The following is a 15,327-nucleotide window of genomic DNA, read 5'->3' on the forward strand; positions in this document are numbered from 1 at the left end:
TACTCCCGGTGGGAGTAGGACTCCCCCCTATGGCGCGCCTCTCCCCTTGGTCGGCTGCCTCCCCCTTGCTCCTTTATATACGGGGGCAGGGGCACCCCAGAGACACAACAATTGATCCTTGAGATCTCTTAGCCGTGTGCGGTGCCCCCCTCCACCATATTACACCTCGATAATACCGTTGCGGAGCTTAGGCGAAGCCCTGCGTCGGTGGAACATCATCATCGTCACCACGCCGTCGTGCTGACGAAACTCTCCCTCAACACTCGGCTGGATCGGAGTTCGAGGGACGTCATCGAGCTGAACGTGTGTAGAACTCGGAGGTGCCGTACGTTCGGTACTTGATCGGTTGGATCGTGAAGACGTACGACTACATCAACCGCGTTGTGATAACGCTTCCGCTGTCGGTCTACGAGGGTACGTGGACAACACTCTCCCCTCTCGTTGCTATGCATCACCATGATCTTGCGTGTGCGTAGGAAATTTTTTCAAAATTACTACGTTCCCCAACAGTGGTATCAGAGCCTGGTTTTATGCGTTGATGCTATGCACGAGTAGAACACAAGTGAGTTGTGGGCGATATAAGTCATACTGCTTACCAGCATGTCATACTTTGGTTCAGCGGTATTGTGAGATGAAGCGGCCCGGACCGACATTACGCGTACGCTTACGCGAGACTGGTTTCACCGTTGCGAGCACTCGTTGCTTAAAGGTGACTGGCAGGTGTCTGTCTCTCTCACTTTAGTTGAACCGAGTGTGGCTACGCCCGGTCCTTGCGAAGGTTAAAACAGCACCAACTTGACAAAGTATCGTTGTGGTTTTGATGCGTAGGTAAGAACGGTTCTTGCTAAGCCCGTAGCAGCAACGTAAAACTTGCAACAACAAAGTAGAGGACGTCTAACTTGTTTTTGCAGGGCATGTTGTGATGTGATATGGTCAAGACATGATGTGATATAATTTGTTGTATGAGATGATCATGTTTTGTATCCGAGTTATCGGCAACTGGCAGGAGCCATATGGTTGTCGTTTTATTGTATGCAATGTAATCGCCATGTAATTCTTTACTTTATCACTAAGCGGTAGCGATAGTCGTAGAAGCATAAGATTGACGAGACGACAACGATGCTACGATGGACATCAAGGTGTCGCGCCGGTGACGATGGTGATCATGACGGTGCTTCGGAGATGGAGATCACAAGCACGGTGCTTCGGAGATGGCGATCACAAGCACAAGATGATGATGGCCATATCATATCACTTATATTGATTGCATGTGATGTTAATCCTTTATGCATCTTATCTTGCTTTATTTGACGGTAGCATTATAAGATGATCCTTCACTAAATTATCAAAGTATAAGTGTTCTCCCTGAGTATGCACCGTTGCGAAAGTTCTTCGTGCTGAGACACCACGTGATGATCGGGTGTGATAGGCTCTACGTTCAAATACAACGGGTGCAAAACAGTTGCACACGCGGAATACTCAGGTTAAACTTGACGAGCCTAGCATATAACAGATATGGCCTCGGAACACGGAGACCAAAAGGTCGAGCGTGAATCATATAGTAGATATGATCAACATAGTGATGTTCACCATTGAAACTACTCCATCTCACGTGATGATTGGACATGGTTTAGTTGATATGGATCACGTGATCACTTAGAGGATTAGAGGGATGTCTATCTAAGTGGGAGTTCTTAAGTAATATGATTAGTTGAACTTGAATTTATCATGAACTTAGTCCTGATAGTATTCTGCAAATTATGTTATAGATCAATAGCTCGCGTTGTTGCTTCCCTGTGTTTATTTTTGATATGTTCCTAGAGAAAAAATTATGTTGAAAGATGTTAGTAGCAAAGATGCGGATTGGATCCGTGATCTGAGGATTATCCTCATTGCTGCATAGAAAAATTATGTCCTTGATGCACCGCAAGGTGACAGACCTATTGCAGGAGCAGATGCAGACGTTATGAACGTTTGGCTAGCTCAATATGATGACTACTTGATAGTTTAGTGCACCATGCTTAACGGCTTAGAATCGGGACTTCAAAGACGTTTTGAACGTCATGGACCATATAAGATGTTCCAGGAGTTGAAGTTAATATTTCAAGCAAATACCCGAGTTGAGAGATATGAAGTCTCCAACAAGTTCTATAGCTAAAAGATGGAGGAGAATCGCTCAACTAGTGAGCATGTGCTCAGATTGTCTGGGTACTACAATCGCTTGAATCAAGTGGGAGTTAATCTTCCAGATAAAATAGTGATTGACAGAATTCTCTAGTCACCATCACCAAGTTAGTAGAACTTCGTGATGAACTATAATATGCAAGGGATGGCGAAAGTAATTCCCGAGCTCTTCGTGATGCTGAAATCGACGATGGTAGAAATCAAGAAAAACATCAAGTGTTGATGGTTAACAAGACCACTAGTTTCAAGAAAAGGGCAAAGGGATAGAAGGGGAACTTCAAGAAGAACGGCAAGCAAGTTGTTGCTCAAGTGAAGAAGCCTAAGTCTGGTCCTAAGCCTGAGACTAAGTGCTTCTACTGCAAAGGGACTGGTCACTGGAAGCGGAACTACCCCAACTATTTGGTGGATAAGAAGGATGGCAAAGTGAACAAAGGTATATTGGATATACATGTTATTGATGTGTACTTTACTAGTGTTTATAGCAACCCTTCGGTATTTTGATACTGGTTCAGTTGCTAAGAGTAGTAACTCGAAACGGGAGTTGCAGAATAAACAGAGACTAGTAAAAGGAGAGGTGACGATGTGTGTTGGAAGTAGTTCCAAGATTGGTATGATCATCATCACACACTCCCTATACTTTCGGGATTAGTGTTGAAACTAAATAAGTGTTATTTGGTGTTTACGTTGAGCATGAATATGATTTGATCATGTTTATTGCAATGCGGTTATTCATTTAAGTTAGAGAACAATTGTTGTCCTGTTTACATGAATAAAAACCTTTTATGGTCATACACACCAACAAAAATGATTTGTTGGATCTCAATCGTAGTGATACACATATTCATAATATTGAAGCCAAAAGATGCAAAGTTAATAATGATAGTGCAACTTATTTGTGGCACTGCTGTTTAGGTCATATTGGTGTAAAGCGCATGAAGAAACTCCATACTGATGGGATTTTGGAATCAATTGATTATGAATCACTTGATGCTTGCGAACCATGCCTCGTGGGCAAGATGACTAAAACGCCGTTCTCCGGAACTATGGAGAGAGGAACAGATTTGTTGGAAGTCATACATACAGATGTATGTGGTCCAATGAATATTGAGGCTCGTGGCGGATATCGTTATTTTCTCACCTTCACAGATGATTTGAGCAGATATGGGTATATCTACTTAATGAAACATAAGTCTGAAACATTTGAAAAGTTCAAAGAATTTCAGAGTGAAGTTGAAAATCATCGTAACAAGAAAATAAAGTTTCTACGATCAGATCGTGGAGAAGAGTATTTGAGTTACGAGTTTGGCCTTCAGTTAAAACAATGTGAAATAGTTTCACTACTCACGCCACCTGGAACACCACGGTGTAATGGTGTGTCCGAACGTCGTAATCGTACTTTATTAGATATGGTGTGATATATGATGTATCTTACCGATCTACCACTATCGTTTTGGGGTTATGCATTAGAGACAGCTGCATTCACGTTAAATAGGGCACCATCAAAATCCGTTGAGACGACGCCTTATGAATTGAGGTTTAGCAAGAAACCAAACTTGTCGTTTCTTAAAATTTTGGGGTTGCGATGCTTATGTGAAAAAGTTTCATCCTGATAAGCTCAAAACCCAAATCGGAGAAATGTGTCTTCATAGGATACCCAAAGGAGACAGTTGGGTACACCTTCTATCACAGATCTGAAGGCAAGGCATTCGTTGCTAAAGATGGATCCTTTCTAGAGAAGGAGTTTCTCTCGAAAGAAAGTGAGTGGGAGGAAAGTAGAACTTGATGAGGTAACTGTACCTGCTCCCTTATTGGAAAGTAGTTCATCACAGAAATCTGTTCCTGTGACTCCTACACCAATTAGTGAGGAAGTTAATGATGATGATCATGTAAACTTCAGATCAAGTTACTACCAAACCTCGTAGGTAAACCGGAGTAAGATCCGCACCAGAGTGGTACGGTAATCCTGTTCTGGAGGTTATGTTACTAGACCATGACGAACCTACGAACTATGAAGAAGCGATGGTGAGCCCAGATTCCGCAAAATGGCTTGAGGCTATGAAATTTGAGATGAGATCCATGTATGAGAACAAAGTATGGACTTTGATTGACTTGCCCAATGATCGGCGAGCCATTGAGATTAAATGGATCTTCAAGAGGAAGACGGACGCTGATAGTAGTGTTACTATCTACAAAGCTAGAATTGTCGCAAAAGGTTTTCGACAAGTTTAAGGTGTTGACTATGATGAGAGTTTCTCACTCGTATCTATGCTTAAGTCTGTCTGAATCATGTTAGCAATTGCCGCATTTTATGAAATATGGCAAATGGATAAACAAAACTGCATTCCTTAATGGATTTATTAAAGAAGAGTTGTATATGATGCAACCAGGAGGTTTTGTCAATCCTAAAAGTGCTAACAAAATATGCAAGCTCCAGCGATCCATCTATGGACTGATGCAAGCATCTCGGAGTTGGAATATACACTTTGATAAGTTGATCAAAGGATATAGTTTTATACAGACTTGCGGTGAAGCCTGTATTTACAAGAAAGTGAGTGGGACCACTACAGCATTTCTGATAAGTATATGTGAATGACATATTGTTGATCGGAAATAATGTAGAATTATTCTGCAAAGCATAAAGGAGTGTTTGAAAGAAGTTTTTCAAAGAAACACCTCGGTGAAACTGCTTACATATTGAGCATCAAGATCTATAGAGATAGATCAAGACGCTTGATAAGTTTTTTCAATGAGTACATACCTTAACAAGATTTTGAAGTAGTTCAAAATAGAACAGTCAAAGAAAGAGTTCTTGCCTGTGTTACAAGGTGTGAAATTGAGTAAGACTCAAAGCCCGACCACGGCAGAAGATAGAAAGAGAATGAAAGTCATTCCCTATGCCTTGGCCATAGGTTCTATAAAGTATGCCATGCTGTGTACCAGATCTATTGTATACCCTACACTGATTTTGGCAAGGGAGTACAATAGTGATCTAGGAGTAGATCACTGGACAGCGGTCAAAATTATCCTTAGTGGAATAAGGACATGTTTCTCGATTATGGAAGTGACAAAAGGTTCGTCGTAAAAGGTTACGTCGATGCAAGTTTTGACACTAATCTAGATGACTCTAAGTCTCGGTCTAGATACATGCTGAAAGTGGGAGCAATTAGCTAGAGTAGCTCCGTGCAGAGCATTGCAGACATAGAAATTTGCAAAATACTTACGGATCTGAATGTGACAGACCCGTTGACTAAAATTATTCTCACAATCAAAACATGATCACACCATAGTACTCTTTGGGTGTTAATCACATAGCGATGTGAACTAGATTATTGACTCTAGTAAACCCTTTGAGTGTTGGTCACATAGAGATGTGAACTATGGGTGTTAATCACATAGTGATGTGAATTATTGATGTTAAATCACATGGCGATGTGAACTAGATTATTGACTCTAGTGCAGGTGGGAGACTGAAGGAAATATGCCCTAGAGGCAATAATAAAGTATTATATATTTCCTTATATCATGATAAATGTTTATTATTCATGCTAGAATTGTATTAACCGGAAACATAATACATGTGTGAATACATAGACAAATAGAGTGTCACTAGTATGCCTCTACTTGACTAGCTCGTTAATCAAAGATGGTTATGTTTCCTAGCCATAGACATGAGTTGTCATTTGATTAACGGGATCACCTCATTAGGAGAATGACATGATTGACTTGACCCATTCCGTTAGCTTAGCACCCGATCGTTTAGTATGTTGCTATTGCTTTCTTCATGACTTATACATGTTCCTATGACTGAGATTATGCAACTCCCGTTTACCGGAGGAACACTTTGTGTGCTACCAAACGTCACAACGTAAATGGGTGATTATAAAGGTGCTCTACAGGTGTCTCCAAAGGTACTTGTTGGGTTGGCGTATTTCAAGATTAGGATTTGTCACTCCGATTGTCGAAGAGGTATCTCTGGGCCCACTCGGTAATGCACATCACTATAAGCCTTGCAAGCATTGTGACTAATGAGTTAGTTGCGGGATGATGTATTACGGAACGAGCAAAGAGACTTGCCAGTAACGAGATTGAACTAGGTATCGAGATACCGACGATCAAATCTCGGGCAAGTAACATAGTGGGAGCCAATATGGGCATACAGGTCCCGCTATTGGTTATTGACCGGAGACGTGTCTCGGTCATGTCTACATAGTTCTCGAACCCGTAGGGTCCGCACGCTTAACGTTACGATGATAGTTTTATTGAGTTTTGATGTACCGAAGGAGTCCGGAGTCCCGGATGAGATCGGGGATATGACGAGGAGTCTCGAAATGGTCGAGACGTAAAAATCGATATATTGGACGACTATATTCGGACTTCGGAAAGGTTCCGAGTGATTCGGGTATTTTTCGGAGTACCGGAGAGTTACGGGAATTCGTATTGAGCCTTAATGGGCCATACGGGAAAGGAGAGAAAGGCCTCAAAAGGTGGCCGCACCCCTCCCCATGGTCTGGTCCGAATTGGACTAGGGAAGGGGGGCGCACCCTTCCTTCTTTCTCCTTCCCTCTTCCCTTCTCCTACTCCCACAAGGAAAGGAGGAGTCCTACTCCCGGTGGGAATAGGACTCCCCCCTATGGCACGCCTCTCCCCTTGGTCGGCTGCCTCCCCCTTGCTCCTTTATATATGGGGGCAGGGGGCACCCCAGAGACACAACAATTGATCCTTGAGATCTCTTAGCCGTGTGCGGTGCCCCCCTCCACCATATTACACCTCGATAATACCGTTGCGGAGCTTAGGCGAAGCCCTGCGTCGGTGGAACATCATCACGGTCACCACGCCGTCGTGCTGACGAAACTCTCCCTCAACACTCGGCTGGATCGGAGTTCGAGGGACGTCATCGAGCTGAACGTGTGTAGAACTCGGAGGTGCCGTACGTTCGGTACTTGATCGGTTGGATCGTGAAGACGTACGACTACATCAACCGCGTTGTGATAACGCTTCCGCTGTCGGTCTACGAGGGTACGTGGACAACACTCTCCCCTCTCGTTGCTATGCATCACCATGATCTTGCGTGTGCGTAGGAATTTTTTTTGAAATTACTACGTTCCCCAACAGTTCTTTATGACTAATGTTGAGTCCATGGATTATACGCACTCTCACCCTTCCATCATTGCTAGCCTCTTCGGTACCGTGCATTGCCCTTTCTCACCTCGAGAGTTGGTGCAAACTTCGCCGGTGCATCCAAACCTCGTGATACGATACGCTCTATCACACATAAGCCTCCTTATATCTTCCTCAAAACAGCAATCATACCTACCTATTATGGCATTTCCATAGCCATTTCGAGATATATTGCCATGCAAATTTCCACCGTTCCATTTATTATGACACACTTCATCATTGTCATATTGCCTTGCATGATCATGTAGTTGACATCGTATATGTGGCAAGGCCACCATGCATATTTTCATACATGTCACTCTTGTTTCATTGCCCATTCCGGTACACCGCCGGAGGCATTCATATAGAGTCATACTTTGTTCTAGTATCGAGTTGTAATCTTTGAGTTGTAAATAAATAGAAGTGTGATGATCATCATTAAAAGAGCATTGTCCCAAAAAAAGGCCAAATAAAAAAAGGAAGGCCAAATGAAAAAAAAAGAAAAAAAAAGAAAGGCCAAAAAAAGGGAAGGCCAAATAAAAAATAAAAAAAGAGAAATAAAAGGGACAATGCTACTATCCTTTTTCTTCAAAGTAGCACCATGATCTTCATGATAGAGAGTCTTTTATATTGTCACTTCATATACTAGTGGGAATTTTTCATTATAGAACTTGGCTTGTATATTCCAACGATGGGCTTCCTCAAATGCCCTAGGTCTTCATGAGCAAGCAAATTGGATGCACACCCACTTAGTTTCTTTTGTTGAGCTTTCATACATTTATAGCTCTAGTGCATCCGTTGCATGGCAATCCCTACTCCTCGCATTGACATCAATTGATGGGCATATCCATAGCCCGTTGATTAGCCGCGTCGATGTGAGACTTTCCTTTTTTGTCTTCTCCACACAACCTCCATCGTCATATTCTATTACACCCATAGTGATATGTCCATGGCTCACGCTCATGTATTGCGTGAAAGTTGAAAAAGTTTGAGAATACTAAAGTATGAAACAATTGCTTGGCTTGTCATCGGGGTTGTGCATGATGAGAGCATTTTTGTGTGACGAAAATGAAGCATGGCCAAACTATATGATTTTGTAGGGATGAGCTTTCTTTGGCTATGTTATTTTGAGAAGACATAATTGCTTGGTTAGTATGCTTGAAGTATTATTATTTTTATGTCAATATTAAACTTTTGTCTTGGATCTTTCGGATCTGAATATTCTTGCCACAATAAAGAAGATTACATTGATAAATATGTTAGGTAGCATTCCACATCAAAAATTCTATTTTATCATTTACCTACTCGAGGACGAGCAGGAATTAAGCTTGAGGATGCTTGATACGTCTCCAACGTATCTATAATTTTTGATTGTTCCATGCTATTATATTATCCATCTAGGATGTTTTATATGCACTTATATGCTATTTTATATGATTTTTGGGACTAACCTATTAACCTAGAGCCCAGTGCCAGCTTCTGTTTTTTCCTTGTTTTTTAGTATTGCAGAAAAGGAAAACCAAACGGAGTCCAATTGACCTGAAATTTGACGGGGATTATTTTTGGACCAGAAGAAGCCCACGGAGCATCGGAGATGGGCCAGAAGAGTCCTGAGGCATCCACGAGGGTGGGGGCGCGCCCTACCCCCTTGGGCGCACCCCCTACCTCGTGGCCGCCTCGGAGACCCCCCTGACTTGTTCCCGACGCCAAAACCTCTTATATATACAGAAACCCCAAAACATAACCTAGATCGGGAGTTCCGCCGCCGCAAGCCTCTGTAGCCACCAAAAAACAATCGGGACCCTATTCCGGCACCCTGCCGGAGGGGGGAGCCCTCACCGGTGGCCATCTTCATCATCCCGGCGCTCTCCATGACGAGGAGGGAGTAGTTCACCCTCGGGGCTGAGGGTATGTACCAGTAGCTATGTGTTTGATCTCTCTCTCTCTCTCGTGTTCTTGATTTGGCAGGATCTTGATGTATCGCGAGCTATGCTACTAGAGTTGGATCTTATGATGTTTCTCCCCCTCTATCTCTTGTAATGGATTGAGTTTTCCCTTTGAAAATATCTTATCGGATTGAGTCTTTAAGGATTTGAGAACACTTGATGTATGTCTTGCATGTGCTTATCTGTGGTGACAATGGGATATTCACGTGATCTACTTGATGTATGTTTTGGTGATCAACTTGCGGGTTCCGTAACATTGTGAACTTATGCATAGGGGTTGGCACACGTTTTCGTCTTGACTCTCCGGTAGAAACTTTGGGGCACTCTTTGAAGTTCTTTGTGTTGGTTGAATAGATGAATCTGAGATTGTGTGATGCATATCATATAATCATACCCACGGATACTTGAGGTGACATTGGAGTATCTAGGTGCCATTAGGGTTTTGGTTGATTTGTGTCTTAAGGTGTTATTCTAGTACGAACTCTATGACAGATCGAACGGAAAGAATAGCTTCATGTTATTTTCCTACGGACTCTTGAATAGATCGATCAGAAAGGATAACTTTGAGGTGGTTTCGTACCCTATCATAATCTCTTCGTTTGTTCTCTGCTATTAGTGACTTTGGAGTGACTCTTTGTTGCATGTTGAGGGATAGTTATATGATCCAATTATGTTATTATTGTTGAGAGAACTTGCGCTAGTGAAAGTATGAACCCTAGGCCTTGTTTCCTAGCATTGCAATACCGTTTGTGCTCACTTTTATTACTTGTTACCTTGGTGTTTTTATATTTACAGATTACAAAAACCTATATCTACCATCCATCTTGCACTTGTATCACCATCTCTTCGCCGAACTAGTGAACCTATACAATTTACCATTGTATTGGGTGTGTTGGGGACACAAGAGACTCTTTGTTATTTGGTTGCAGGGTTGTTTGAGAGAGACCATCTTCATCCTACGCCTCCCACGGATTGATAAACCTTACGTCATCCACTTGAGGGAAATTTTCTACTGTCCTACAAACCTCTGCACTTGGAGGCCCAACAACGTATACAAGAAGAAGGTTGTGTAGCAGACATCATGGTTCTAACTATTCCAATAAACGAATATACCTAGAATATATTGGGAACCCTGCTGATGCACCCAAGCCATTTCAGTGGATATGGAAATCATGCACCCTAGCTAAGCAAAAGTTTTTCTTCTGGTTGCTTCTACAGGACAGACTAAACACTAAAGATTTTCTTACAAGGAAAAAATTCATATTAAGTCTACAAGATGTGTGCTATGTGATGATGAAGCAAAGGAATACCTTACTCATCTTTTCTTTAGTTGTGATTTTAGCCAGAATTTCTAGATGGCTATTGGATTTCAATGGAAAACAGATTTTGAGCTTTTGGAGATGCTCATGGAGGGTAAGAGATATAATAATGTTGTATGTTATAAGGAATGCCTCGTAGCAGGATGTTGGAGTATTTGGAAGCACAGAAACAACATCATCTCTGATCACAAACCCAAAAATATGCAATACTGCATTAGTACTTTCAAGGAGCACTTTGAGATGATCATTAAAAAAGCCAAACCTAGTTTGAAAGAAGGGATGCAGAGTTGGCTAGATTACTTGTAGACTCTTTTATTTATCATGTAAATCTTGTACAGTGATGTAACTTGTGTCCTCATATTAATGAAAATCGGAGTTACAGTGGGGGTCTTCCCCACTGTGTTTCCTCAAAACAAAGAGAACCAAATGGTGTGTACTTGGATCGTATTTTTGTAGCATGGTCGTACGTGTACATGATTTAGACAGGCTTGCCTTAGTCTGGAGCCAAATATCTCAAACTAAACATTGCCCTTTTACCTATTATCATGGGCAGTTGTTGAGTATGTGCTTATCCACAAACATTGTCTTGTCCCTATTCTCATGGCTGGTTGCTGAATTAGCTTCGTACGTGCTTATCCACGGCAAGATGGCTCTACGTGTTGTGTTAGTAATCTCTCGATCAGTTTGACCTTGTTAGTAGTTGTGTGTGTATTCTCTTCCTCCCTATCACTCTGTGTACTGTATTTACCCAAGTACACACTGCATACTTGACACGGTCTCATATGCATGTTACTTACATAATACGATTAGTACGGTACGTACCGCTCCTCCTTGGTCAGGCCTCATTGTTGGAGACCAGTATATACATACACGATTAGGATTAGACGAATAGGCTTCAACTTGATGGGTCCTAGATGTCATAATCCCAGTAGGAGGAAGCATTTTTTACTTGAAATAAGGGGACACTTGCTTATGTACGGCCATATGAAGCTAGGTGGGTCTTTGTTGTCAGCCTCTCCATGTATAATTATCTTTTGATGGCTCTGTTTGTTTACTACGTTGACGACGCTAGATGGCAACACTGCAGTGAGCGCACCAAGACGGAGGATGACAGCAAGGCCTTAGACGAGAACAACACAGACATGGTAAGACACAGTAGTGGAGTCCCAGACAAAGGAGAGTACGAGGTTAACTAGTTCGGGTGCGAGGTTGGGCAGCCGTTGGTGGGTAATAAAAGGAAGTGTGGGGTATGGGGGTGACCTACCCGGCGGTTTAGGATAGAGTGAGACGGTGATGTGTGCACAGCTGTGCCATCGGCCACGGGAGGCGGGAACAGACGAGCCAACCGACGCCAGTTTGGGCGGCCAAGAAAGAAGACACGAGATTGAATAAGCATGGCAACCATTGGATTAATGTCCAACGGGCATGGCTTTCAAATTTGTTTGTTTACTATGTTGACAACACTTTGCGTAGGCTTTAACCTCGTGGGTCCCAAATGTCAGCTCCCAAATCAGATGCAAACCTACAATCCCTTTTTTTTGGAATATAGGTCCTATAAGGTCCAACACCATCCCTCCTCTTAAAAGATTTGTAGATGGCTGGTAAGAGAAAATATGTTTGGGTTGTGTTGGGTGTTCTAAAAACTAAATTCGTCTTGGGTTTATGAAAAAAACTGACTTAGAAATAGGAGAAAAGTGGAGCATCTTCAAATTTCTCTCCCTATTTTTCTGATGATGACAAAAGAATCATACGTATAAAAATCCTATAGTCTAAATCTCATTGTACTTTATTTCATATGTAACCCTAACAGTCTCTAAAAATATATGTTTGGTATTTAGCCTATGTACGTGTACTTTTGGTCCTTTAAGGATCAAATCTTGAGAGTGGTTAGAATTTTAGTACTCTAATGATTGATAACTACTCTCTTCGTTCATAAATAAGCTACGTGGTTTGAGTTAATTTGAACTAAAACTGCGTCATTTGTTTATGAATGAAGGTTCTATAATGATGGCCCCTTCAATTTTGATGCTTTATATTTGAAGGTGTAACCCTGACTAAGGGCATATACATTGGTTGACTAGATCATCGAAGGCGCGCGTTGCCGCGCCCATACATTTTTTACAATGGATTTATAGGAATTCCCATCAATACATACGCAACAAAAAGTTAAATTAACATAAATTGACCCATATATTGCTCAGTCATCAAAGGGGGAGTTTAATCGGTTTCCTCTGCAGCACAAAGGAATACTTGGCACATTGTTGCGCCCATCTATCTGTCGCGAGATTAAAGTCTGCTGAAAGTTCATCTATCGTCGTGTTTTGGATATGAGATCCCAGAAATCAACACATTTATATATTCATTAAAAGAGTAGAAATAATCTGGTGCTTGAACTAAGCCTTTCCAAACCATGTGGTAGTCATGAAGCTTTAAAAATGTGAGAAAGATGATACCTAGCCTTACTTATTAATCACAATAGAAATATATTGGGGAAGATATGCATACGAGAATACAACCAAAATGTGCCAATGGAAACACATTTGTATTTGTAAGTAAACGTACAATTTTCCTTTCAGGAAGACAAATACATGTTCTTGACCTGGAAACTATCGTTTGGACAAAAAGGGAACCCGATTGGATGTTGTTTCCCTGCAAAAGCAATCGAAAGTTAGGCAATGTCAAAGATTGTACAAAAGAGATTGCAAGCACGGCAAATGGATCAGAGTACCAAAACAGCAAAATACTCACTTCTGGAACCAGCTAGCTCAGAAAAACTAATCCGTCTATCTCAGAAAGAACATCAAACATTTCGCTTCCGAACGAGCTTCGGTGAAGGCGACACTATGACTTCCATTATATGTTAGACGCATGCCAAAATTTGGCGCCAAGGCAGGAACGCATCATAGATTCACCAAGAGAATGGAGGATTCAGTTCTCGCTTGCTCTAATGCATACATGAATCAGGAGTTCGGAATATCAGCAATGCCCAAATTAAAAATTGTGAGGTAATTTGCTGATAGAAATAAGCAAAGCAATTGACATAATCGAAAGAAGGGTTAGATCTCTACTAGTTATCCCAAGAATTGAGACAAAACTGAAACTCTTCTGATGGCAATCATGGAACCTACAAAAAAACCTTACAGAACAAACCACATAATTAAACCAGGAAGAACATTCGTGGCCCATAGAGCAGGCAAAGATTATGGTGGATCCATGGGTTAGTGGTGTCAGTCCGTAGGTGACAGTTGTGATGATGCTCCTAGCAAGGTCATTGTTGAGAAGGAAACACATGCTGGTATCTTAACTTCCATGAACCCTATACATAATAATTATGATAGAGAAGGTCACAAACTGAAGAAGCAAACTATCATATTGCAAAGACAACATACTGAAAAACACTACATAGAACCAATAAGGTTGATGTAGTTATCCATGTCATGCAACATATAATTTGTGAACATTCTTCAGATAAGCATCTTGATAAGTTCATGTATTCGTCTATTCGATCAAGGGTCGGCTCCTTCATGACTAAAAAATTTAAATCCATGCAGTCTTCTGCGATTATTGATGTAAAGTTTAAAAGACATATTTTGTCACTACCTCACAAACCGAATCTGCAGACCATAGAAGAGGTTCAGTATATGTTTACCTTATGCCAAGAAGTTCCAAATCCAATCTGATGTGCCTAGGACTTAATGCTCGACTACAACTATACATTTTTGCATGGGTCCTGCTAATTTTATGTTAACAAAAAGTGTCTCATTAATCTTCTGCACGGTTAGGATTCAAACTGGACAAATCTGGAACATCTCACAATACTTCAATTCACATGTGTAGGTTCGGCTGAGAGGATTCAATCTGAATACATGAATTGTAATGGTGTTGAGGAGAGATTCTACCTAACAGTTATTCTTGAATTCGAATCAGCAGGCGGGTAGCATGGGGGCATGGGGCACGACAAGAACTGCAAGCTGAAGCGCCGCTGGCCTGGAGGAGATGTAGGATAGTGGCTGAGGGTATGGAAGTCGCGGACAGCGACTCCGGTGAGCTGTGAGATGGAGCGCAACACGAAACCAGTGGGTGTGGTTGCAGTTGGCGCAGGGGAGTGTTGGACTGGCGCGTGGCGAGGTCGCAGATGAGATCCTCACACGGGAGCCACCGCCACGGCGCCACCGCTGTTGCCTCACCCAACACCGTCTCCAATACGCCTCCTAAGCACCACCGAGAAAATCATGATGTGGATGCCCTCGCCGCTAGAGCAGATCGGCCAAGCCGCCACAAGAGAATCACTACAATTTCCAAGCTCCCAGGAATTGGAGGCCTGGGAGCGCTCCAGCGTTTTTTCTACGAGGTGGACCCCTAAGGTCAATGGGTTCTTAGCTGGTTAAATATTTGCTTTGTGTCCTTTCTTAGAAAAAATCATCAATACGTGTGTACTTCTCCGATCTTTTTTACTTTACGTATTAGATTTGTATATCAAGTCAAGTTCTACAAAGTTTGACCAAAATTATATTAGAAAATATCAACATCTATAATACCAAATATATATATATATATATATATATATATATATATATATATATATATATATATATACTATGAAACTAGATTTCATAATTAATTTTAGCTCCCAGGAATTGGAGGCCTGGGAGCGCTCGAGCATTTTTTTACGAGGTGGACCCCTATGGTCAATGGGTTCTGAGCTGGTCAAACATTTGCTT

General features: G+C 41.7%; 1 long non-coding RNA gene across 1 annotated transcript; it reads right to left on the reverse strand.

Annotated features, from left to right (window-relative positions):
• Positions 1–12,944: 12,944 nt before the first annotated feature.
• Positions 12,945–15,086, reverse strand: LOC120973431 (uncharacterized). Its single transcript, XR_005768279.3, has 2 exons — positions 13,355–15,086; positions 12,945–13,255 (listed from the first exon to the last, which is right to left on the reverse strand). It is a non-coding gene; the product is annotated as an uncharacterized lncRNA (long non-coding RNA).
• Between the last annotated feature and the right edge of the window lie 241 nt (positions 15,087–15,327).

This window comes from Aegilops tauschii, chromosome 2 (genome assembly GCF_002575655.3).
Source record: "Aegilops tauschii subsp. strangulata cultivar AL8/78 chromosome 2, Aet v6.0, whole genome shotgun sequence".
NCBI classification, from domain to species: Eukaryota; Viridiplantae; Streptophyta; class Magnoliopsida; order Poales; family Poaceae; genus Aegilops; species Aegilops tauschii.